The sequence below is a fragment of the Chelonoidis abingdonii genome, chromosome 10, assembly GCF_003597395.2.
Source record: "Chelonoidis abingdonii isolate Lonesome George chromosome 10, CheloAbing_2.0, whole genome shotgun sequence".
Classification (NCBI taxonomy): Eukaryota; Metazoa; Chordata; order Testudines; family Testudinidae; genus Chelonoidis; species Chelonoidis abingdonii.
In genome coordinates, this window is record NC_133778.1 from 23,041,758 (window position 1) to 23,065,528 (window position 23,771).

The 23,771-nt window shown below is 44.3% G+C and overlaps 1 protein-coding gene and 1 pseudogene across 1 annotated transcript in view; both read right to left on the reverse strand.

The window, feature by feature from the left end:
* PLCL1 (phospholipase C like 1 (inactive)) overlaps nucleotides 1-23,771 on the reverse strand; it is a 346,699-nt gene that overhangs the window by 269,773 nt on the left and 53,155 nt on the right. The window lies entirely within an intron of this gene.
* LOC142047413 (U4 spliceosomal RNA) lies at nucleotides 6,577-6,737 on the reverse strand (annotated as a pseudogene).

The window sequence follows — 23,771 nt, forward strand, 5'->3', positions numbered from 1 at the left end:
CAGGGAATTGGTGAAGTCCCTCAAGGCAACCCAGGGAGGGGAAAGTTTTGGGGGGACAGAGAGTGCTCCAGACACTGGAATTCTGGATGGTGGCAATGTACCAGATCTAAGCTAGTAATTAAGCTTAGAAGTGTCCATGCAGGTCTCCACATCTGTACCCTAAAAGTTCACAGTGGGGAAGGAACCTTGACCAGCGCTTTTTTCCTCAGCTTCCTGCAAAAAGGCTGACCAAAGAAATGAAAATGAATAGGGTCACAAAAGTGGCAAAATGGGCTCTCCGAAGTGTTACAAAGACAGAACCTTAAAACTTCAAAAACATCACTCACTCCCCATGTTCAGCCTGCTAAGCAGTTCAACAAAGAGCCACCACTGGAATTAGGGAAAGACTCACCTCCCCTGCAGCGAAGTGCCACAGCCTTCCAAGCAACTACGTGAGGAAGAGATGGCGACGTAGTGTCTAAGGATACCACAGCCTAGCTCAGGAGAGTAAGGGAAAGGTAGGCCTAAGCAAAATACTGTGGCTGCACATTACCCCGTGCTCCCACTTTGCTGAAGGAATCCTACCAACGTCAGCCACCCAAGCATTTGGGCTGCTGCGCGCCAGAAGGGCAGGGCAAAATGGCCCAAATGCAGGAGAGATTCAGGGTTCAGACAGGAGGTTAAACTGTGTCAGGGCAAGTGTGCTTCAGTTGTGAGTACTGTCCTGGTGAATATAACTCAATGTCAACAAAACAATCACAACCAAGACACATTTACCTTTATAAGTTGATTTGTGATACGGGCTTGTTTTCCACAAACCAGGATAAATAAAGCTCTTGACCTCCTGGTTGTGTCCACAATACTTCATGGAGGCAGGTACCAGGTTAACAGAGAAGATTATCTGTTGATGGTATCAGGCTTCGGCAGCCCACATGCTTTTCATAAGACTTGGAAGCCTGAATGTGAAGACCACTCTCACAGCTTCTCTTGCTGTCTGCCACGTGAAAGCATCAAGTAGCTTTTTACTGACTATGCCCTAAAATTGACTCTTCGGTCTTTAGTGATTTTCTTTCTCCTGTATTCAAGCCAGTTAGGGGAAGGAAGGGTGGCTAACATATGGTGTAAAAAGAGTATCTAATTAACACAATATTCAATTTACACTATTTACCCTGTTAGAAAAACCTTTTTAATTAACCTGTTTGAAGATTATTTAAAAGCACCTTAGGGGAAGAGAAGAACACCCGACAGATTCCAGTGCTAGACTTAAATTAGATAGATTAATTCATTAATCTGATTGCAATCTATCAAACCACCTTGGAATGGGTACAGAAAATACACTACAGCTGTCATCAGTGGCAATGTGGCTTTGCAACAAAGGAGATAATAGAATTTAATTATATTTCATACACACTTCCTATACTATGGCTAGATTATGCCTTTGGGCACAGTGTGTCAAGCAATGGGGAACTAAGGAGGTGCACCACCCTAGAAGGAGCACTAGGAGGCATTGTGCTCATTCAGGGCTCCTATGTTGCACTTGGGAGCACAGGAGAGTGGGTATGGAGGCTGTAAAATACATCATCTTTTAACAGCACAGCAGGTCCAGCTTCCCCATTGTTTACAGACCACAGCCCCACAGCTGACAGAGGCAAACTCATGTAGTCCCATGGAATGGATGAGCTCAGTTCCGTGTCAAACAGAGGCTGCGCAAACCCCCTGTATGATCTCTTCCTGACTCTTTGGATGAAGATTTACAGCAATTCTGCTCTGTTTTGGCCCTTCTGCAGCTACCAAGGATGCATTCCGGAGGCCAGGATTTCATCCTTTCATAGCAGAATATGAAATAAGCGAAGACTGGCCACAGCTCTATTCATATTATATAGGATCTTTGAATGTTTTTCAGTATATGGACAAAATCTAGATAGGGCTGTATTCAGCAAAAAGAAGTGAAAAGAGATCTACATGCATTGATACTTCCACAAGCCCTGGTTTTTTAGCTGAAACATGTTCTGTTTTCTCTAAGTTCATTTAGTCGTGGCAGGGGAGGGTGTCTTTGTGTTGTTTAATAGCAGTAACTAGCTTTAACATGCCTTCCACCCGCACTTGTCCTTTTGTCCAAGACATTCCTTTAATAGCAGGAACCTCAGTCACATGGAAGAGACAACAGTGGCTTGCCTCTAAGTCGGACTGGACGACAAGAAGGGGGGAAAACAGGAGAGCCCATGAGTGTAAAACCTACACCAGGGATCTGCAGCCTTTGCCATGCAGCCCAGCAGGGTAAGCACCCTGGTGGGCCGGACTGGTTTGTTTACCTGCCACATCCGCAGGTTCAGCCAGTCGCAGCTCCCACTAGCCGTGGTTTGATGCTCCAGGCCAATGAGGGCTGCGGGAAGCAGCGCAGGCCGAGGGATGTGCAGGCCACCACTTCCTGCAGCCCCCATTGGCCTGGAGCCGCAATTGGCCAAACCTGAGGACGCGGCAGGTAAACAAACCGGCCCGGATCCCAGGGTGCTTACTCTGGTGGGTCGCGTGCCAAAGGTTGCTGATCCCTGACCTACACAATTGGCTGTGCCTGTCATTCTTTTTCAAGGTTTTTACATTTTTTTTAAATTAGGATTTTTTCAGACTAACTTCTTATATATCAGCTGCCTACTCCAAAGGGATGGGAATATGAAAACGTGAACAAGTTACTGAAAATTCACCCTGTGACGGGTTGGATCACAGAACCCCCCTTGGGGCTGCCAACTGATGTGCCAAGATTAGTTCTGCCCCTGCTTTCCTGCCCTGGCAGCTTAGAACTTCAGTGCCCTGCCTGATTTGAGCCAGACCCGCCAGCATGCTGCAAACCCAGACCCAGGGTCTGAACCACATCCCCTAACAGCTGTAGGCTTAACTGAAAGCAGCTTACAGAAGTGTTCCTGTCTTTAACACTCAGATGTCCAACTCCCAATGGGGTCCAAATGCCAAATTAATCTGTTTTACCCTGTATAAAGCTTATACAGGGTAAACTCATAAATTGTTTACCCTCTATAACACTTAGAGAGAGCTATGCACAGCTGTTTGCCCCTCCCCCCCACAGGTATTAATACATACTGCGTTAATTAATAAGTAAAAAGTGACTTTATTAGATACAGAAAGTAGGATTTAAGTGATTCCAAGTAGTGACAGGTAGAACAAAGTGAATTACCAAGTAAAATAAAATAGAACATGCAAGTCTGTGTCTAAGAAACTGAATACAGATAAAACCTCACCAGTTCCAGTAAGACTCCTTTTACAGACTAGTCTCCTGCTAGTCTGGGTCCAGCAATCACTCTCACCTCCTGTAGTTACTAACCTTTGTTCCAATTTCTTTCAGGTCTCCATGGGGGTGGAGAGACTCTCTCTTTAGTCAGCTGAAGACAAAATGGAGACCGTCCCCTCTCTCCTATGCAAAGTCCAGCTCCAAGATGGAGTTTTTGAGTCACATGGGCAAGTCACATGTCCACACACGGACTCTGAACTTACAGGGTAGCAGCCATGGTTCACATGCTTCCTTGAACGTTGTCAGGTAAACTTCTTCTGTGGATTGGAACATTCCACGGTTCATTGTTCCTTAAGTGCTTCTTGATTGGGCACTTAACTTTGCAAATTCCTTTCTAAAGAAGCTGACCAAATGCCTTACAAAGCTTACTTAGAACTCAAGCAAGTACATAGCCAATATTCATAACGTCAAGTATAAAAATGATACATACATACAAATAGGAGGAATGTATTCAGTAGATCATAACCTTTACTGAGCTATGTTACATGGCATATGTGGCATAAAACATATAAGAGGAATAGCTCAGTGGCTAGAACATTGGCCTGCTAAGCCCAGGCTTGTGAGTGCAATCCTTGAGGGGGCCACTTAGGGATCTAGGGCAAAATCAGTACTTGGTCCTGCTAGTGAAGGCAGGGGACTGGACTTGATGACCTTTCAAGGTCCCTTCCAGTTCTATGAGATAGATATATCTCCAAATATTTATAAGCATATTTCCATAAAGCCTTCGGGGGGGAACCATCACACACACCATAAAGAAAAAAATATATATGACGTGTAAAAGTTGGCTTTGTAGGTACAGATGCAAATCTTGGTGGGCTACAATTCAGCCAAAGGAAATGAAAAATGAACTCAGGCCAGGTCTACACTGCGACTTTAAATCGGTTTAATGGCCGATATACAGATTTAACGCTGTATCCGTTCACACGACGTCGTCATTAATATCGAGTTAACGACGTTATTGGCCTCCGGGCGGCATCCCAGAGTGCTGCAGTGACCGCTCTGGACAGCAATCTGAACTCGGATGCAGCGGGCAGGTAAACAGGAAAAGCCCCGCGAACTTTTGAATTACATTTCCTGCTTGTCCAGCGTGGAGCTCTGATCAGCACGGCTGGCGATGCAGTCTCAAATCCAAAAAGAGCTCCAGCATGGACCGTACGGGAGATACTAGGTCTGATCGCTGTATGGGGAGACAAATCTGTTGTATCCAGCTCCGTTACAGAACACGAAATGCCAAAGCGTTTGAATAAAAAACTGCAGGATACACAGCGCTGCGTGACAAGCGTAACGGGAAGCCAGAGACTCAAATGGACGCTCATGAAGGGAGGGAGGGGGTACTGAGGACTCCAGCTATCCCACAGTCCACAGCAGTCTCTGAAAATTATTTGCATTATTGGCAGAGCTCCCAATGTCTGTAGGGTCAAACACAGTGTCTGGCGTGGTTCAGGGAACAGCTCCTCAGTTTCTTTCCCCCCCCCACACACGTGAAAAAAAAGGGTAAGAAATCATTCCTTGACTACTTTCTATGTCACCCTATGTGTACTGAATGCTGCTGGTAGACGGGACGCTACAGCACTGAAGAGCAGTATCCGCTCCTCTCCATCTCCTCCTCTCTGGTGGTAGACATGGTTCTGCAGGACTGCCCACCATCCAGGAGAACCGCCTAAATTCTCAACATCGAGGGCAACATTGCTACCGCTAGCAGTAGATAGGACAGAACGGCTAATAACAAGCTTCATCATTGAAACTGGGGCTGAAAATTTTTGCAATCACATTTGGATTGACTCGCTTGGGCAATGAGTCAATTCCTCCCTTATGGTGTCTAAAAATAGAGTCCATTCTGCCTGGACTGTCATAGCCCCGGGAGGCTGCCTCCAAGTGCCTCCCCCCCGACATCATTTTCTCTCACTAACAAGTCTCTGTTTCTTATTCTGGTATTCCTTAATACTTCATGACACAAACGGGGGAGGGGCACTGACACGGTAGCCCAGGAAGGTTGAGGGGGAGGAGGAAAGCAACGGGTGCGCTTCTTGCAGGGGCAACCCCTGTGAATACTGACACGGAGCACCTGTGCTCTCTGATACACTGGATCTCTGTTACACTTGCCTATTATTCTAGGCAGGACAGTGCACCACTGACCGCTCTGGTCCGCAATCCGAACTCGGATGCGGAGTGCCGGTAAACAGGGAAATCCCCGAGAGCTTTACAGTGACATTTCCTGCTTTCACGTGTCCAGCTCTGATCACCACGGGTGGCGATGCAGTTCAAATGCAAAAGTATCTCCTGCATTGAACCTTACGGGAGATAGCAGATGTCATCGCTGTATGGTGAGACAAATCTCTTTTATCAGAGCTCCGTTAAAGAACAGGAAATGCCAAAGCCTTTGAAAAATAAACTACAGGATACACAGCGGTGCGTGACAACAGTAACGGGAAGCCAGACACTCAAACGGATGTCATGGAGGGGAGGAGAGGGGTAATGAGGACTACAGCTACCAGTCTCCACAGCGGTCTCTGAAAACTATTTGCATTTTTGGCTGCGCGCCCAATGTCTGCAGCGTAATACACGGTGTCTTGCGTGGTTCACGGAACAGCTCGTCAGTTTTTTCCCCCCCTCCAGCACGGTAAAAAAAAGTGAAATAAATAATTCCTTGAGTACTGTAAATGTCACCCTCTGTGTACTGAATGCTGCTGGCAGACGCGATGCTGCTGCGGTGAAGAGCAGTATCCGCTCCTCTGCCCCTCCCCAGGGGTAGACGGCTGCCCAGTGAGTGCTCCTGGCTGAGTGTGGCCGGGGGCTCCGGGGTGAAAATGGGAATGACTCCCTTTTTCTGACAGTGGATGGTACAGAACGCCTGGTAACTGTCTTCATCTTATCACCTGGGGGCTGAGCTTCATCAGACCCCTTCCTCTCTTGCGTAAAGAAAAGATTCTGAACTGCATGGACTGTCATAGCCCATGGGGCTCCCTCCCCCTCATTTGATCTCAGTAACTACTCTGTGATTCTTATTCATGCATTCTTCATAACATCATGCCCAACAATGGGGGGGGGCACTGCTGTGGTAGCCCAGGTAGGTGGGAAGCAACGGTTGCGTTACTTGCAGCGGCTCCCTCTGTGAATACTGACACGGAGCAGCTGCGCTGTGCTACACTGATTTTAATACACTGTATCCTATTCTTGTCTGGACTGACTCTATTTTTATTAACCGTAAAGGGCAGGATTGACTCAGTCCCAAGTGAGTTAATCCCCATTTTCCTTTCAAAAATTTACACAGGGTTATTATCCGTTCTGTCCCATTTACTGGTGAGTGTAACAAAAAGAGGGAGATGGTAACAGTTTCTGCTGTCTACAGTAGTACTGTACCATCTACCACCAGGAAGGGGGAGAGGAGATTTTCAAGTAGCAATAATCACACCTCAGATTAACTTCATTGGTTATGATACTGCCACTGTGCAAAGCTCTAATGCTCTTCAGTGCTGCAGATTCGCCTCTATCAGTAGCATTCAGTACAAAGAGGGTGACATTGTAAGTACTCAAGGATTGCTTTATTTAACTTCATTTCTCGTGCTGGGGTAGGGGGAAGAAACTGAATAGCTGTTCCGTGAACCATAAAAGACACCGTGTTGTAAGCTACAGACACTGGGCGCTAAGCCAAGAATGCAAATAGTTTTAAGAGACTGCTGAGGACTGTGGGATAGCGGGAGTCCTCAGCACCCCCTTTCCGTCCTCCATGATCCCCCGGCCCCTGATGCTAATGTTAATGGTCACGGGGGGTTCTGGGTAAATGTCGTCAGTCATTCCTGCTCCGGGAAAACATCAGCAGACAGTCCTTTCGCACATTTTTCTCCTGGATTGCCCTTGCAGAAAACAATAGCACGGCAGCACTAGAGACCGTCGGCTTTTTGTTTTTCCCGTCACCATTTGTGTACTAGATGCCGTGGAGACAGAGGCGACACTCGAGCGCTTACACACCAGCATTCAATTGCTTTTGCAATGATAGCAGAGATGGTTACCAGTCGTTCTGTACCGTCTACTGCCAGAGAAAACTGGCAATGACATGACGGTTATCTCTCCTTCTCTGAACTGTCCGCTGCTATCATGAGTGCCCCTGGCTAAAATCAGCCGGGGCGCAACGCAAAAGCAAACTTGGGATTGACTCACTGGCCACTGAGTCAATCCCTCCCTTATGCTGTCTAAAAAATAGAGTCAGTCCTGACTACAAGAAGAGTCAAAGCAGCAGAGAATCCTGTGGCACCTTATAGAGACTAACAGACGTCTGTTAGTCTATAAGGTGCCACAGGATTCTCTGCTGCTTTTACAGATCCAGACTAACACGGCTACTCCTCTGAAGAAGAGTCAAGTGTATTAGAAGAGCGCAGCTACTCCGTGGCTGTATTAACAGGGGGTTCCCCTGGCAAGAACCGCAACCATTGCTTCACTTCTCTCCCAACCCTCCGCAGCTACCGTGGCAGGGCCCACCCCCCATTTCTGTCATGCAGTCGTGAGGAATACAAGAATAAGAAACATAGACTTATTCGTGACATAAACCGGGGGGGGGGGGGCACTTGGAGGCAGGCAGTCGTGGCTATGACAGTCCAGGCAGGACATACTCAATTTTTAGAAACCAGAAGGAGCGATTGACTCTGCCCCAAGTGGAAGCCACTCCCATTTGGGTTTCGAACGCGTTGTCACAGGGGCACTCATGATAGCAATCGGACACTAAACTTGCGATGCACTGGGGCCAGGTAAACAGGAAAAGCCTGCAATCCCCGCGAACTTTTGAATTCTTCCTGATTGTCCACCGTGAGGTCAGCACACACACAGGTGACACACAGAGCTCATTTGCATCTGTCACAATGCAGTCTCCTGATAATCGAAGAAGGGCCAGCTTGGACCACACAGGAGGTTCTGGATCTGATCGCTATCTGGGGTGAGGACTCAGTGCTCACAGCACTGCATTCCAAAAGACGAAATGAAAAAGTGTTTTGAAAGAATTTCAAAGTCTATGGCTTGATAAAGGGCACAGCAGAGACTTCCCTTCAGTGCCGAGTGAAAGTGAAGGAACTTAGACAGGGTTACCAGAAAGCCAGAGAAGCAAACGGAAGGTCAGGCTCTGAGCCGAAAATGCCGCTTCTATGCTGAACTACATGCATTATTGGGGTTCAGCGCTACCAGTGCCCCACCCCTGTCCGTGGATTCAGATTTGGGAATGAAATATCAAGTGTTTCTGAGATGTAGCCGGGGGGAGATGGAGACGAATTTGAGGATGAAGATGACCGTGGTGATAGCACACAGCAGTCCGTAAACCCAACAGCCAGGATCTTTTGAGAACCCAAGAATTACAGTCCTGCGCTCCCAAGCGAGAGCCCAGACAGTGAAGCCATGGAAGTGACCTCCGGTAAGTGTCCCTTCATTCTGTACCAAACACGAATTAAAAACAAGATGGTTTTTGTAGATCGCTTGACACCAGGGCTTTGCTGCAGTCGCAGCCATTAACTGTTACAGGAAAATTTCGTTAACATGTCTGGGGATGGAGCGAAAATCCTCCAATTAATCTCCATGATTCGATCGTGGAGGAACTCAAAAACCCTTATGCTATATGAGAACATTTCTGCCAAGAACAGCCTTCTCGGTCCCCCATAGTAGTATTTTCACGACCATGCATTTGCAAGACATATTGGTAACTGCAGGCATTGAAGGCATTGCACTGAAGGCATTGCATAAACAAACGATCTGCCTCCTGCGGTGCTATTGTCAGGAGAGATATCATCCATTGTTACCTTGTAGAACATCAGGAATGTAAATAGGGGGCAGACATGGCGATTTTGCTACTGGCCAGAGCGGAGGGGATGGGAGGAGGATAGCGATGAGTTTTCAGCGTCTGGCAAGCAGGATTCTTCCCTGCTACCAGCAACGATGCGGGGGGGTGATGTAGGTGATCACTAGCAGCGATCGTATATGATGGAGCCATGCACTGTTGGTGGATGTGAAAGAGGGGGTTTGGGCTTTGCAGGTTCCTCTTAACAGGAGCAAGGCATCATATAGATCACTGTGTATATGAATGGCGGAGAGTCAAAATTTAACCTCACTTACCATCACGCGGTGGACGTACGGTTGGCGTAACCTGCGTCTGTGTGTGTGCCACACCAGTCCACAGACACTGAATATTTAAACGATACAAAATGCGACCTTGTATAGAGATCAAGCATGTGCTCTGTAAGGTTGGATAGTGTTCTATGTGAAAGAGTACTATCATTGCTCGTTAAAGGTATCTTTCCACATACTTATCACCTGGTTTGCCTTCCCCATGCAGCTGCACATTTCTCTGAGTCCCTATGCCATCACGAGGCGTGCTCTGATACGGCGGAGGAAGAAGACGCAGCGAGATGAAAATGTTCACAGAAATTATTGAAGTAAACACGCAATGAGAGGGATATACAGAATAGATTGGAAGGATTGGTAGCAAAGTACAAGGAAAGATGCCAGTGAACGATCTGAGAGGGTAGGCAGGAAACCAGCGTGGAGAGATGCAACGCTGGATTCTGCTGCGTTCTCAAACTGAAATCCTCCACGCATGGTGCATCTTCAGGAAGAGCAGCACAGTAGCGAGTGCCACTGCAACCCCTGTTAAAACCTCCCTGCAAGCCCACATCCCATATCTCCCTCACCTAGACGTGTAAGAACGCATGGGGAAGGCTTTCTGCCCCGCTACTCCTCCACACCCCTGCAGAGTTCAAGGAAAAGGCTGTAATTACGCTAACAACGTGCTTAATGCCATTTCCCTTCCCCCTCCTTACCAAGCACAGCAGCCAGGGACACCTTCCTAATTCCCTGCCTTTTTTTATAGTTCCTTTGTAATACAGAATACATCGAAAGGGGGAGGGTGGGTTGCTTACAGGGAAATCGAGTAAGGAAAACTCATGATTTTTTAACAGATGCATAATTACTTTTATGAATAATAAAGGATTTTTAAACGATACAGAATTTATTTCCTTCGCCAACCTGTAATGAAAAGGGGAGGATGGGTTGCTTACAACTGATAAGTCCATCAGTGCGGGAGGTTCATCAAGGGGAAGCAAACAGAGTCACACCGTACCTGGCCGTGCTGAAACTCATTTTCAAGGCTTCTCTGATGAGCAGCGCTCCAGGTGTGCTCTTCTAATCGCCTGGTCTCTGGCTACTCGTACTCAGCGGCCAGGTGATTTGCCTCAGCCTCCCACCAGCCATAAATGTTCCCCCTTAGTCTCACAAAGATTGTGGAGCCACAGCAAGCAACAATAGCAAGCGGGACATTGTGTTGGCTGAGGTCTGAGCGATAGTATAGTAATGATCGCCAGCGACCCTTTAAACGGCCAAATGCACATTCTACCACCATCCGGCACTTGCTCAGCCTGTAGTTGAACAGCTCTGACCACTGTCCAGGCTGCCAGTGTATGGCTTCATGAGCCATGGCATCAAGGGGTAGGCTGGGTCCCCAGGATAACTATAGGCATTGAACATTCCCAACGGTTATTTTCTGGTCTGGGAAGTAATTCCCTTGCTGTAGCCGTATTAACAGACTAGTGCTCCTGAAGAACGCGAGCGTCATGAACCCTTCCTGGCCATCCCCGTGGTGTGGGTGAAACGTCCCTTGTGTCCACCAGATGCTTGCAGCAGCATTGAAAAGTACCCCTTGCGGTTCACTACTGGGGTGCCTGGTGTTCTGGGGCCAGATAGGGATAAGGGTTCCATCTATGGCCCCACCACAGTTCGGAAAACCATTGCAGCAAAGCCATCCACTATCACCTGCACGTTTCCCGAGTCACAACTTTCGTAGCAGCAAGCTTAACGATTGCTTTGGCTACTTGTATCACTGCAGCCCCCACAGTAGATTTGCCCACTCCAAATTGATTCCGACTGACCGTAGCTGTCTGGCGTTGCAAAGCTTCCAGAGGGCTATTGCCACTCGCTTCTCCACTGTCAGGGCTGCTCTCATGTTTGTATATACGGCGGTTCAGGGCAGGGGAAGATGTCACAAAGTTCTAAAAAGTGCTCTTACGCATGCGAAAGTTTCGCGCCCTGAGCGAATCGTCCCACACCGTCAAAACAATGCGGTCCCACCAGTTGTGCTTGTTTCCCGTGCCCAAATTCGGCGTTCAATGGTAGAAGATGCCCCGTTAATAGCAGTAGCTCCAAAAACGCTGGGGCCAGCGGTTATGGAGAATTCTGCCTCCATCTCGTCATCGCTGTCCTCGCCGCTCAGCAATAGCTGCCTTCCTCTCTCCTCCTTGCTTTCAGTTCATTGTTCAGTATAGTCAGCATGAGAGTACGCAAGGTGTTGACAACGGTCAGGATACTGTTTGTGATCTCAGGCGTCCATGATTGCTGTGCTATGGCGTTTGCTCAATGCACTCCGCGAAAAAGGCGCCAAAGGTTGTCTGCTGCCTTCACAAAGGAGGGGTGAGGCTGTACCCAGCACCACGGGGCAATGTTTTCTGCCCCATCAGGCACTGTGCTCTCAACACGGAAGTGGGAACTACGAGATAAGCTGAGGAACAGCTACCCACAGTGCACCGCTCCTTAAATCGATGGTAGCTTGGACCATGGAATGCAAGCAATCGATTTTGTGATCGCATTGTGGATGCGCAAAACCGATTTTATAACATCGGTTTTGTAATATCGGTTTAAACTACTTCGAAATAATCGTGCAGTGTAGACATACCCTCAGACTGAACAAGCAAAACATTTATCTTTATCCTGGGCAGTTTTTTGTTTGTTTTTTGAAATCCTTCTACAAGCAGCCTCTCCTTCCCTATTCAGCACAGAAAATTAAGTCTGCACAGATTACACTGCATATCTAGCCCAGTGATTTACCACATGATTTGTGTCTAATTTATTAATCACTAAACACCATGTAACTGCATGTAAACCACACATGATGGACTTAATCTCTCAATTTACTTGTTGGGGAAATGTTAATATATCCTGGACACGCACACTAGCTTTCACAACTTGACTCACTGAGGAAACTGATTTACCCTCATGTGTATTCCATAGGAGCTTGAAATGTGGTTGGGGAAAAAGGCACGTGTATGAACTGGAGAACTACATCACATTGGGCCTGAGTCCCATTTCTATTAAGGCCTTTACACTGCTCTGGTGATGGAAAGCTGCCTTAAAGTGTGTGTAAATGAAAGCAAGCCCATTGACACTACTATAGTTCACAACCATATAGAAAATTCCATTTTCACAAATTCCAGACTCAGGTGGCTAGGAGATTTGATAGAGAATCTTCAAAAGACTTTCAAATACAATCAAGGGTAATTATTTATTATTTTCCCCTCCTTCCAAAGAAAAGAATGCAGCCAAATTCAAAGCCAGACTGATAAGGCAGATAAAACAGGCAAGTCAGCATGAGAGCAAATAGGGTTCAATTGTACCTGTTGAACAACATCCTTTTTCAGCCTGGTTCAGAGAAGCACTTCACCATGGGTGCATTTTGCTTCAGTGAGGCACAATGGTGCAGTTAGCATAGGGGGCGAAGATGTGATAGCTCTACTACTCACACACCCACGCCCATTCCAACAAGTTACTTTCAGAATGGGCAAGGAGGGAAAACAATTGGGTAGCCACATACTATCACGAGTACCTGCTATGTTTCCAAACAGGAACCCATGCCTCATTCAGTGCACAGAATGGACCCACTCTGCAGTGAATGAGACTGTTGTTTGTAGGATCTCTGCCTCCTCTGTTGCAGGAGCTGAAAGATGTATGGTGTGAATGAAGCAAGAGATTGCAGGAAGAGAATGAATGATTTCATGGTTAAGGCAGCTGAATGCTGCCATGGAGAATTGGATTCCATCCCTGTCTTGCCTTTGTTTGTTTAATGATAGTGAAATCACTTCAACCAGACTTTTCACAGGTGGACAATAATTGCATGTTCCTCATGTTCTGGGTTTCTGACTTGAGACCCTGGGTGGGGTCCGATTTGCAGAAAGGCTGAGCACTCACAGCTGCAAATGATGTTAATGGGAACTGTGCTTCAAACCTAAGTGCTCTATACTGCTAGCTACTCTGAAAAATCAGGTCCTAAACTTCTCAAATTGGGCACCCAAAATGAATGGAAAGTTTTTACCTATGTGTCTCTGTGCCTCAGTTCGCCAATAAATCCTCACTTCACAGAGGTGTTGTGAGAATGAATTCATTAATGTTTGTGAAGCACTCATATTATAGTGATGAGTGCTACAAAAAAGCCTTTGAGGACATTAATAATTCTGGCTTCAAATCAGAGTTTGAATAATGTGCAGTAAATAAGACCTGGGGCCACACATTGAACAAGGAGAAAAAATATTGAATGGCTGCTCATCAAGTAAGCACCATCCCTCTGGTGCACTGATTGAGATAGGGATCTGGTAGGGAAAAAAATAGCCTGTGATCATGTAATTGAAGGCTGTCAGAATCCATACATACAAGGGGACAATTAAATTTGCACAGACAATCTTAATTCCAGCATTTCCTGACTTTTAAATGCTTTGCAACCTGAATAATGTTCTTTTAAGGTAGGGGGTGTAGGGGTGCGTAACTATAATACAAACTTTCTATTTCCCATCAGAGGTTTAAACTAAACAGACTGTCGTGATATTAGTGCAAAACACTGGGGGGGTTGATTCTGCCCCCCATGCTCAAATGGAGTACTGCTTCAGGGTCCAACTGGGTCCAATCACAGGAGTGATCCCCTTGCTGCCTGATACCTGCAAGGCTGATGGAAGAGAATAAAGCAAATGAGATGGAACCAACAGGGTTGCTCTCCCTGCCCCTGCAAAGCAGCCAGAGAGTAAGTGGAAAAGGATAAGGAAGACATGCCCCCCACACCTATCCAGTTTCCAAGATGGGGAGAAAACAGCCTCCCTCAACCTCATGATGCTGCTGTTGCAATGCTGCGTATATACATGTTGATGCTGAGTCACAAAAATGATCCAATGCCATGATGCAAATATTGTGATATGTCAGGTGATTCTAGCCAATGGCAAAGATCTCAGCAAGCTTGAGTGCCTTTGCTCTAAAATATACTTACTATAGCAGGAGTGATGGAATATAATCAATTGCCTCAATCTGTATTGTATGACTGTATAGCATACAGCACAGTCAACTCAAGAGTTTTTACTGAATTAGCCTTTGATCTCTGAAGACAGGTGAAATATAATCTCAGGGCCAAACATGCAATTAATTTGGTGAACTACTGATAATCTTCTCTAAGCAAAAACAAACCAGGCACAGCAACGTCAACATGTTTTTTTAACTTCTCCCGCATTTTCTCTTTCAAAACTTTAGAGAAAAATGTGTTTAAATAAGCCTGAACGTCAAGATAAGAATCCATACATTTGAAAGGCTCCGATACAAGCCTAATTGTTCAATTCACCTAATTGGTATTAAAACGTCTCACCAAACATGCTTGTGAAAAACTGTGGTAAAACTGACACATTTTCAATACGAGTTTAAACCAAAAAACCATCAAAAGAAATTCATTAAATGGACTGATCCAAAGTCCCTTGAAGTCAATGAGATTCCTTCCATGGAATTTGGATGCAGACTTAATTACTGTACTCTGAAAAAACATCAAATGAACTTGAAATAATATGTACTTTTCAATCTATATTGTTCTCAGTTTTAGTAAAAAGCATTTAGGTTCCTGGTGCAACTCCAGGGCAGTTTTACACTTGAACCACTCACACTTATTCAGTTTTACACTTGAACTTGCCAACAATCAATATTCTTCCAACTAAAACACAATTTTAAATCAAACTCTTGGGGCAAGTTAAACATTTTAAATCCCAGTATAAAGCAAAAGCCATTAGACAGTGTGCAGTAATCCAACAGTCAGTCTAATTTCAAAACGCAAGTAAAGTGCTTTTAGTCTGTTCAGGCTCATCAGCACTAGAGCTGTCCATTTCAGCCATTGCTGACTACTTTCCACAGTAATTTATAAAGCAAGACAGGCTGAATTTTGCCCTTTGTTACACTTGAGCATTCCCAATGACGTCACCCCATACAACCTCACTTTGTGATCAGCAGTATGTAATGGAACATAAATGTTTACAAACCGATTTCCTTTATCCAAAAAGGAAAACAAGCATAAAGCTTTCTTCTTCCTGCTCTGTCAAATGCAAGTTGGAGGGGGAGGAAGAGACACCCCAACCTGATAAGGTGCACACCATCACTTATCTTGTCGTGAAGCACTGTGTACGGGTGAGGCAACGACAGACACTTCTTTAAATGAGCTTTTATCTCAAGAGGCTCTTTGGATAAAATATTCTCAGTCAGTAACTAGAACACCCCCACCTACATTTGTATGACGTGCATAGCAGCACCACACTATGAAAACTCTTCCTCTTAAACTGTTACTTGGCAAGCAGTTCATGGACATATCAGGATGCTTTTTGTTGCCTCCACCAATAGCACGGAAATACAAGTACAGTTCAAAGGTTACTTTAATGTTATTCTCTGCATCAACACCTAGATTCATTTAATTGGCCTCGAGGGGACAGATGAATGATGAAGCTCCGAAGACTAAGATTCAAGGGATCCAATGAATCTTTACATTCTCCAGCTATTGTGGCTCATGTATTTTACAAAGGATAGCCATCATTTGGTCCATGAGTGCTTGTTGCCTGTTGATCCAAAGAAGAGCAATGGAAGCAACCTCAGAAAAAGGTTGTTCACCCTCTCTGCTGACCAGAACATCAAGTATTAGATTTCTCTAGAAAGAAGGAGATACAGTTGGAATTTGAGGGGAACAAATGGATTCCCAGAAAGAGAGAATTGAGAAAGACTTCTACAAATCTTTGACTGGGCTCAACCAAAGCCTAATTCAAATGTCTCAAGTTGGGCCCCCAAAAAAGAGATTTCAGATCTAAAATACCTGGCCTCAATTCTCATACTTTCCCCATCAGGCAGCAAACCTTTTTTAAAAAATTCAAAAAGCCAACTTCAGCACATCAAAATCTAAAACCACAGCAGTCTCCTCTCCTCCCTCACATACATAACCACATCCCATTTATAGCCTGATCTCCCAAATTTCTTCATTTGACAGAATCACATTCTCTCACACACACACTGCCAATATAGCTGTGCCTTTGACTAAGTATGTCTTGTGGACCAGAGTTAAATCTATTAATTGGAGTGTGTAAGGTGAATTTTCACTTGTCAATATTGTCATTAGCAGAATGTATGAGCTGCAAGGCTAATAGAATATTTATGGAAATTATCCATGTTATTTCCAGTCTTTTAATGCTTAGGGGTTGTTTTTTAATGGTGATGGTGTAGTGATGCATTTGGCATAAGTGTTACACTAAATTATCTCAGCATCTGTAGCACCATGTTAATTAATTCTTAGTAAAAGAATTTTCTTATTTCCAAAAGACTTAGGAGCCCTGAAAGTTTAAATCAGCTTCAGCTTCCTAGTATTCTGTGTAGGAAACTTTATGCACTAGGAACAATATTTTTTCTGCCAGGTGTGGCACTCCCTCCCTGTGCACCTCCTAGTGTATACAGAGGGCATGAGACCAGTTAAGTTCCTCTACTGGCACCTATTAAGGTGTGCAGTAATGAAGCTCCTCACCTGCAGACTCCTTCCTCTCCATTCTGGGCAGCAGGTCACTTGCAGGGACCATCCGGGTATATCTCATTTGATCAATTCCATGTCATTGCAGGGACCTCAGCCATTGGTGCAGCTCAGTCCCTCCTATCCACTGACACAAAATAGCCCAGTCTCCTGTGGGCTGTAATACTTGGGTCTGGGGGTGCTGTTAGCCTGTGGTGTGTAGGGGATTGGACTGGATGGTCTGGTGGTCCCTTCTGGTCTTAAAAACTATCTCCAGGAGGTCATCAGGAATCCTGCAGGAGGTGATCCCTACTGGCACAGAACTCCTATGGTCCACCGAAGAGTGCACTGCTCTGTGGAGCTCTGAAGTGCAATGGGCTGGGTGGATAAAAACTGAAAGACTACAATTGATTGTTTAAATCAAGTTTTCCTGTTTTCTGTTTTAAATAATGACTAAAGTTGGTGATTTAAATCAGAGGTTCTCAACCTTTTTCTTTCTGAGGCCCTCACCAACATGCTATAAAAACTCCACGGCCACCTGTGCCACAATAACTAGTTTCTGCATATGAAAGGCAGGGACGGCATTAGGGGGTAGTAAGTAGGGCAGTTGTCTGGGGCCCCACGCCACAGGGATCCCAGTGAAGCTACACTGCTCAGGCTTCTGTCGTGGATGGTGGAACTCAGATCCCCGGGCTTCAAGCCCGTGTGATGGGGCTTTGGCTGTCTGCCCAGGGCCTCAGCAATTCTAACACGGGCCCTGCTTGGAGGCCCCACGAAAACCACTTGTGGCCCCACAAGTGGCTCCAGGCCCCTGGTGGAGAACCACTGATTTCAATTACATGGATTTACATCAGGCTGTCCTGGCAGAGGGACCAAAGACCCTGCTTCTCAAGAACGTTGGGGTCTGCTGACAAGGCATCTTCTCTCAAGAGAGCGGACATCTAAAAGCTTTTGCACCAAATGTGTAAAATTTTAGATCTCTGCTTTCCACTACCAACCTCTAGTGGACCGCTCATTACAAATGAAACTGCAATTCTGTGTTTATATTAAAGTCAACACAAGTAATTACTGGAAACCAAAATCTCTTTCCTAAGGCTTTCACTGATACTATGGTAAGATTATTAGTTATCATCATCATCATTATTATTTGTATACTGCAGTGCATATTGCCCCATTCTTAATCTTAACATCTTCTAGTTCATGTTGCAAGCTATTCATAATAGCCATGAAGTTAAAAGAAAATAAAGAAATAGATGGATAAGGAAGTAGATACTTTAGGAAGACATTATATTCCCACATTAAAGGCGGGCAATGCTATAGCTAGAAGGACACTATCATTGTAAAACTCATGTTAATGTCTGAAATATTTTTATCATCTCTTCTCACGGGTAACTCCTAAAATTACTGTCACAGGAAGAGATTAGGGATTTTTATTTCTATTTTTCAGTTTGTTTGCTTTGTGAATTTGACACCACTTTGGTTTGTAGTCAGTATCACTCTTGCCCCTATGGCATATTAGTTTCCCTCTTTGTTTTGTGTGGGTCTTTCGCACACCCACAAAAAAGGGGAAACATTTTAAAATTGGATAATGTGACTGCAGAAATACAAAAATTGATAGGGTGACTCAGATGTGGGGATAGCAACTGAAATAACTTAATTCTATCCTTTATTCTACTCTTAAGAAGCCTCTAGACACTAGGGTGACCAGATGTCCCAATTTTATAGGGACAGTCCCGATCTTTGGGTCTTTTTCTTATATAGGCTTCTATTACCCCCAACCCCCATCCCGATTTTTCACACTTGCTGTCCGGTCACCCTACTAGAAACACCAATATCTATTAGATAATTTTCTTTGTCAAAGTACCTTTAAAAGATAAGATCTCAATAACGAAGGCTTAGAATAATTAAAAGTAAACAGGTTACTTATTGTTCTTTTCACATTCTGTGTGGGAGTTGTCATATCATTTTTCATCTCAGACATTTGGAAAAATTAAGATCAAAATGTCTTTCTTGGAAAGCAATGAGATTTTTACCATGTGTGTACAGTACACATGCCTTAGCAGCACGAATACTTCAAAGAGACTGGCTTTCTGCCACTTCAGCACTTAATCCACTATAATAATTTCCTAAATAAATTATACTGTAATTGTGATACATTTCAGAACACTCTTGAAAATATGTTATAGAACATTCAATATCTGCTCCAAAATTAGTCACATTTCTCTCCAAGCAAATCCAATTTTTTTTTAATTTAAATTTTTGGGATAATTATTTTAAATGTCTAATTTTGCTCATTTCTCTATATTACTGCTCTTTGCTCCTTCTTTTGGCAGACCTGCTGAAGGAACATAGGAATTAACAGTTCTCTGCCACTGGAAATTTATTCTTCATGGCTTGTAACACAAGAAACCGACACCTACAACTGATGGAAACCATTGTCTGAATCCCTCTGAAGCTTGGCTGGTCCTTATCCATGGAGCAGTGTCAAGGGATTAAAAACAAACTGATTTTTAATAAGACAGAGCAGTGAACAAGGTCCCACCCTTTTCATAATGGTAAGAAAACTGCTGGGGACCTCCCGATGCAGGCCAACAAGCTGGACAGTTTGAGCCTGTAAGGGAGCTGTGACTTAGAGAGAGGCGGTGTAGGAAAAAAGGAGGTTCTGTTTTCTCTCTCATTCCCACAAGGACAAAATGGCAGGAGCAGGATTTATACAGGAGCACTATGTTAATAATCACTGTGAAATATCTGCCATCCAGAATTAGTTTTGTTTAGATCAATACTTTAAGAAGTTGGTGTATCTCAGGTACTTACACAGCTCCCATTACCACAGTACCTGAGCCCACCACAATCTTTAACGTATTTGTCCTCACAACAGGTAGGGAATTGCTATTAACCTCATTTTACAGATGAAGAACTGAGACACAGAAAGACTAAATAACTTGCCCAAGGTCAAACAGGAAGTAAGTGGCACAGCAAGGAACTGAACCCAGCTTTCTGAGTCCTAAGCTAGTGGTCTGAACATTGGGCCATCCTTCCTCTCCTAATATGCTTGAGTCCTGCAGATGTTGTTACTTGGCAAAGATTTACAAACACATCTTGCAAGGTGCTGAACTCCCTGAGCTCCCCTTGACTTCTCACTCTTGTACTCCTAAACCAATATTGTACTCCAAGCTCATTCTGTCTTTTACATTAGTTGTCTAATAATCTAATTAGCTGTATTAAACCAAAAAGAGTAAGCAAGTCTATTAGTGAACAACATATGAAAAAAGAATTCTGTATACCTCAGGCTCCATAATAACTTTTACTTAATTAAAGAATAACTAAGTAGTACTCAAATATGCTAATTTGGAAATTAAAGCATTCACCAAAGTTTTCCCAGTCTTTCACTGACATTGAGATTACACTTTCAAAAAATACCACTGATTAAGCTTGGGCATGTGCTGCTTGATTTAAAAAAAATGTATTTCACCACATAATTATGCATAGATATGAGACCAAAACACTATCAGAATTGTGATTAATATCAGACTTTTCCCCTGTTTTACTATGGCAGGCTATTTCTGTTCTCTCTCAAAAACAGCATGTAACACAGGGATAGAAAACTAGGTGTTGATGACTTTATCCCTGAAAGTGCAACTGACAAAATGCAACATCTTCTGCCTAACATTAAGAAAGGAAATATTGATTATTTGTTACCATATCATAACTGAACTTTAAGAAAGAAAAGACGAGGATTTTCTAAATAAAATTAATTTTGTCTTGTTTTTCATTAATATTGCTTAATCGCCTGCAATGGACATATTAAGGAGATTCACTCTCTGCATGATAAATGTATCTAGTTAAATTCACAGGGTTTCAAGAATCTAAAGTGTTTAAGAAGTGCATGTTAATTTGCCTTTTGAAATGATGTATACACAGGAAAAGCCCAATAGCCTTGCAAAGGTATTCTGTGCTGCTAGGTAGGTGATCCAGGATTGGAAAAAACTTTATTTTAGCTCCCTAGGCATTATGGATTGGACTAGATGAGACCACCTGAGGCCTCTTCCAACCCTAATCTTCTATGATTCTATGGAGGAAGCACCCAAGCTCTATGATAGAAAGGATGATAAAACAGCTCTGTTATTAGGATAAAAATCTCCTATGTGGGCAGAGGCTTTATGGTGGTCCTATGCATTACTCACAGGGCCGGCTCCAGGCACCAGCATTCCAAGCAGGTGCTTGAGGCGGCAATCTGCAAGTGGCAGCAGTCCCTGTGTTTTTGCCCCCAAGCAGCACGCTGAATTGCTGCTGTGGACGGCGGGTGCGGTCTGTGTGCCATTAGGGCACCATGCGCATTTCGGCGGCAGCAGCAATTCAGCTGCAGCTTCTATGTTCAGCTGTCCATGGTGGCGCAGCTTCTGTCTTCTGGCAGCAATTCAGCACACTGCTTGGGGCGGCAAAAACAGTAGAGCCAGCCCTGATCACATATATTTTATTTAAGACCTCAAAATAAAGCAGAGAAACCCTGACAGTAGCTTTGTTAGACATCATTCATTCGGTGCTCCAGGACAAATGATCATGGGTGGTAGGGCCACGGCAAGCAACAAGGACCATAAGTGAAACAACAGCTGATGGAAGCTTGGGAGTTGTATCCTGTGCATATCCTGGGGCTGGAACGTAATAGAAAAGCAGACTGATTACTGCGCTTCATAGTTCCATAACTCCTTGTATAGAGGTTTTCAAAGATGATAGAACATGCACAGAGTCCCATATTTCCTCCCAGTGATGAGAGCATGGAGTGAGTGGCCTTTTTATCTGGCTTTAGATATGTTTTGCTTCATATCCTTGTCATTATTTTTAAGCTTTGCAAATTAAACAAATACATTACTCATGAATGTGAAGGCCTAAGGGCACCAGTTTGACCCAGACAGATTGTGAGCAAACTGAAATGGAGAACAAACAGACACTGCCTTTTGTCAAATTTGTCATCAAGATTTCTTAAACTGATCAGGCCTCTATTAAGAAATGGTGACTAAATACAGATTTGTTGAGAAATGTTATTTGCTGTTTGAACTGTATTTTCTGAAATCATGCTTATCATCAGAGGGGCTGGCCTATTATCAAGGTTGCTTGACACTTCCCGTTATAAGAACCTGCCTATTTTCAGTTGCTTAAAACTTTGCCAAACTTTAACCGTTTGGGCTGAAATTTTCCACACTGGATGTCTGTCTCAGGCTGAATTGTTTAGGAAACTTTCAGCCAGAATAGTTCAGCCATTTCTGAGAATAAGGCAAGGGAAAAATACACTGTGTTTTGCCTACGCTCCAAAATTCTTATGACTGTTTTTTTTGAAAAGCATATGCACAAGGGAACTTTAATTCTGGCATTTCCTAACTTTTGAGTGTGCTATTTTGCAATCTGAACAATGTTCTTCTACTGTCGGTCTTTGTGTGTGTGTAATTTATTGTTAGGTGTGTGCTTATTTTCTATTAGAGCTCTTCTCACCTCACACTTTAGGGACTAACAGCACTATCCTGCTATCCTTGTAAGTTGCCCTCACTCATAAGGCTAACCAGTGGGTATAATCATTGGAGGATGAGTTGCAGAATCAGTCCCTAGGGCCTCTGTAGACTATTTCAGGATTTTCTTTTTAAATCAATGAACCTATTTTAGGTCTGTTCCAGAGATGCAAGGAGGCCTAAGAGGCAGTCTATTAAAGCCATGAAGTTTTAAGGTTTGCCTAGTTCCAGAAAACACACCACCAGGCCTCATTCTCCTCTGTCTTGCCCTTTGTATGTGAGTGTAAATGGCCACAGAAGGGACAAAGTGGTGCAGACTCAAAATCTGTTGTCTTTATATTGCAGAACACATAGCAGAAGCTGATTCTGGCAAGAAACAGAATTAGTAAGCAATAAGTGGGTGGATCAATATGCTCATTTTCCACTATTTCCATTTCAAGTGTCAGCTTCCCAAAATGTATTTAATTTGTACTATAAATTTTGATTCCAAAACTGCTCCCATGCTGTTCAACAAAACAGTCTGCATATACACTTTTAAGAGGAAATATTGCACAAAACCCTGCTGAAAGCAGGGGCCCTGCATAAAATCTGTTGCATCTACATTGGCTTCTGGATCTGAAATAAAGTGGTATTTTTCTGACTGGGTCCAATGATAAATCAGATGCAAACCCCTTGCTATTTATCTTTGGCCACCAAGTCCACATTGGTGCTCATCCAGCACCATCAGCATGCTGACAGTGTTATCACTGAAGGTTTCTGTGGGCTATTTATCATTGTTATGATAAGATCCTTATGACTCATATTCAAAGCCCACTATTAAATGGAGAAATACTACTCTGCCATTCCTTAAAAACAAATTCTTAGTGATCTCTCCTGTAAATGCAATACAAAAATTACATCAAGAATGGAAGCAGCCCTTTCTTACATGCAGAATACAAGCATCAATGGAAGCAAAGGAGTCAGTCTACAGGCTAGAATTGAACTAGCCCTGCACAGATGTACAAGGAGTGAGACAAGAGGTAGGAAACCTTCTGCCCTTTGTGTGTCTGCCTGGGGGCTACTCATAATCCTAATCCAAGTACCAAAAATGCCACAGAGTTAATACTAACCAGATTTCCCAAAAGGAGAGTGCAAGGGTGGGTCATGACTACACACCCTTTCTACATCAGCAACTGAGCTGGACCAGAGTGAGGTGGGGTGATGGGGGAGAAATGCAATGCATTACTGCATCCAGTCACGGGCGGCTCTAGACATTTTGCCACCCCAATCAGGGCGGCATGTCGCAGGGGGTGCTCTGCAGGGATGCCTGCGGGAGGTCCACCAGAGCCGCCTGCCGCCCTCCCGGCGACCAGCAGAGTGCCCCTCGCTGCATGCTGCCCCAAGCAAGCGCTTGGCGTGTTGGGGCCTGGAGCTG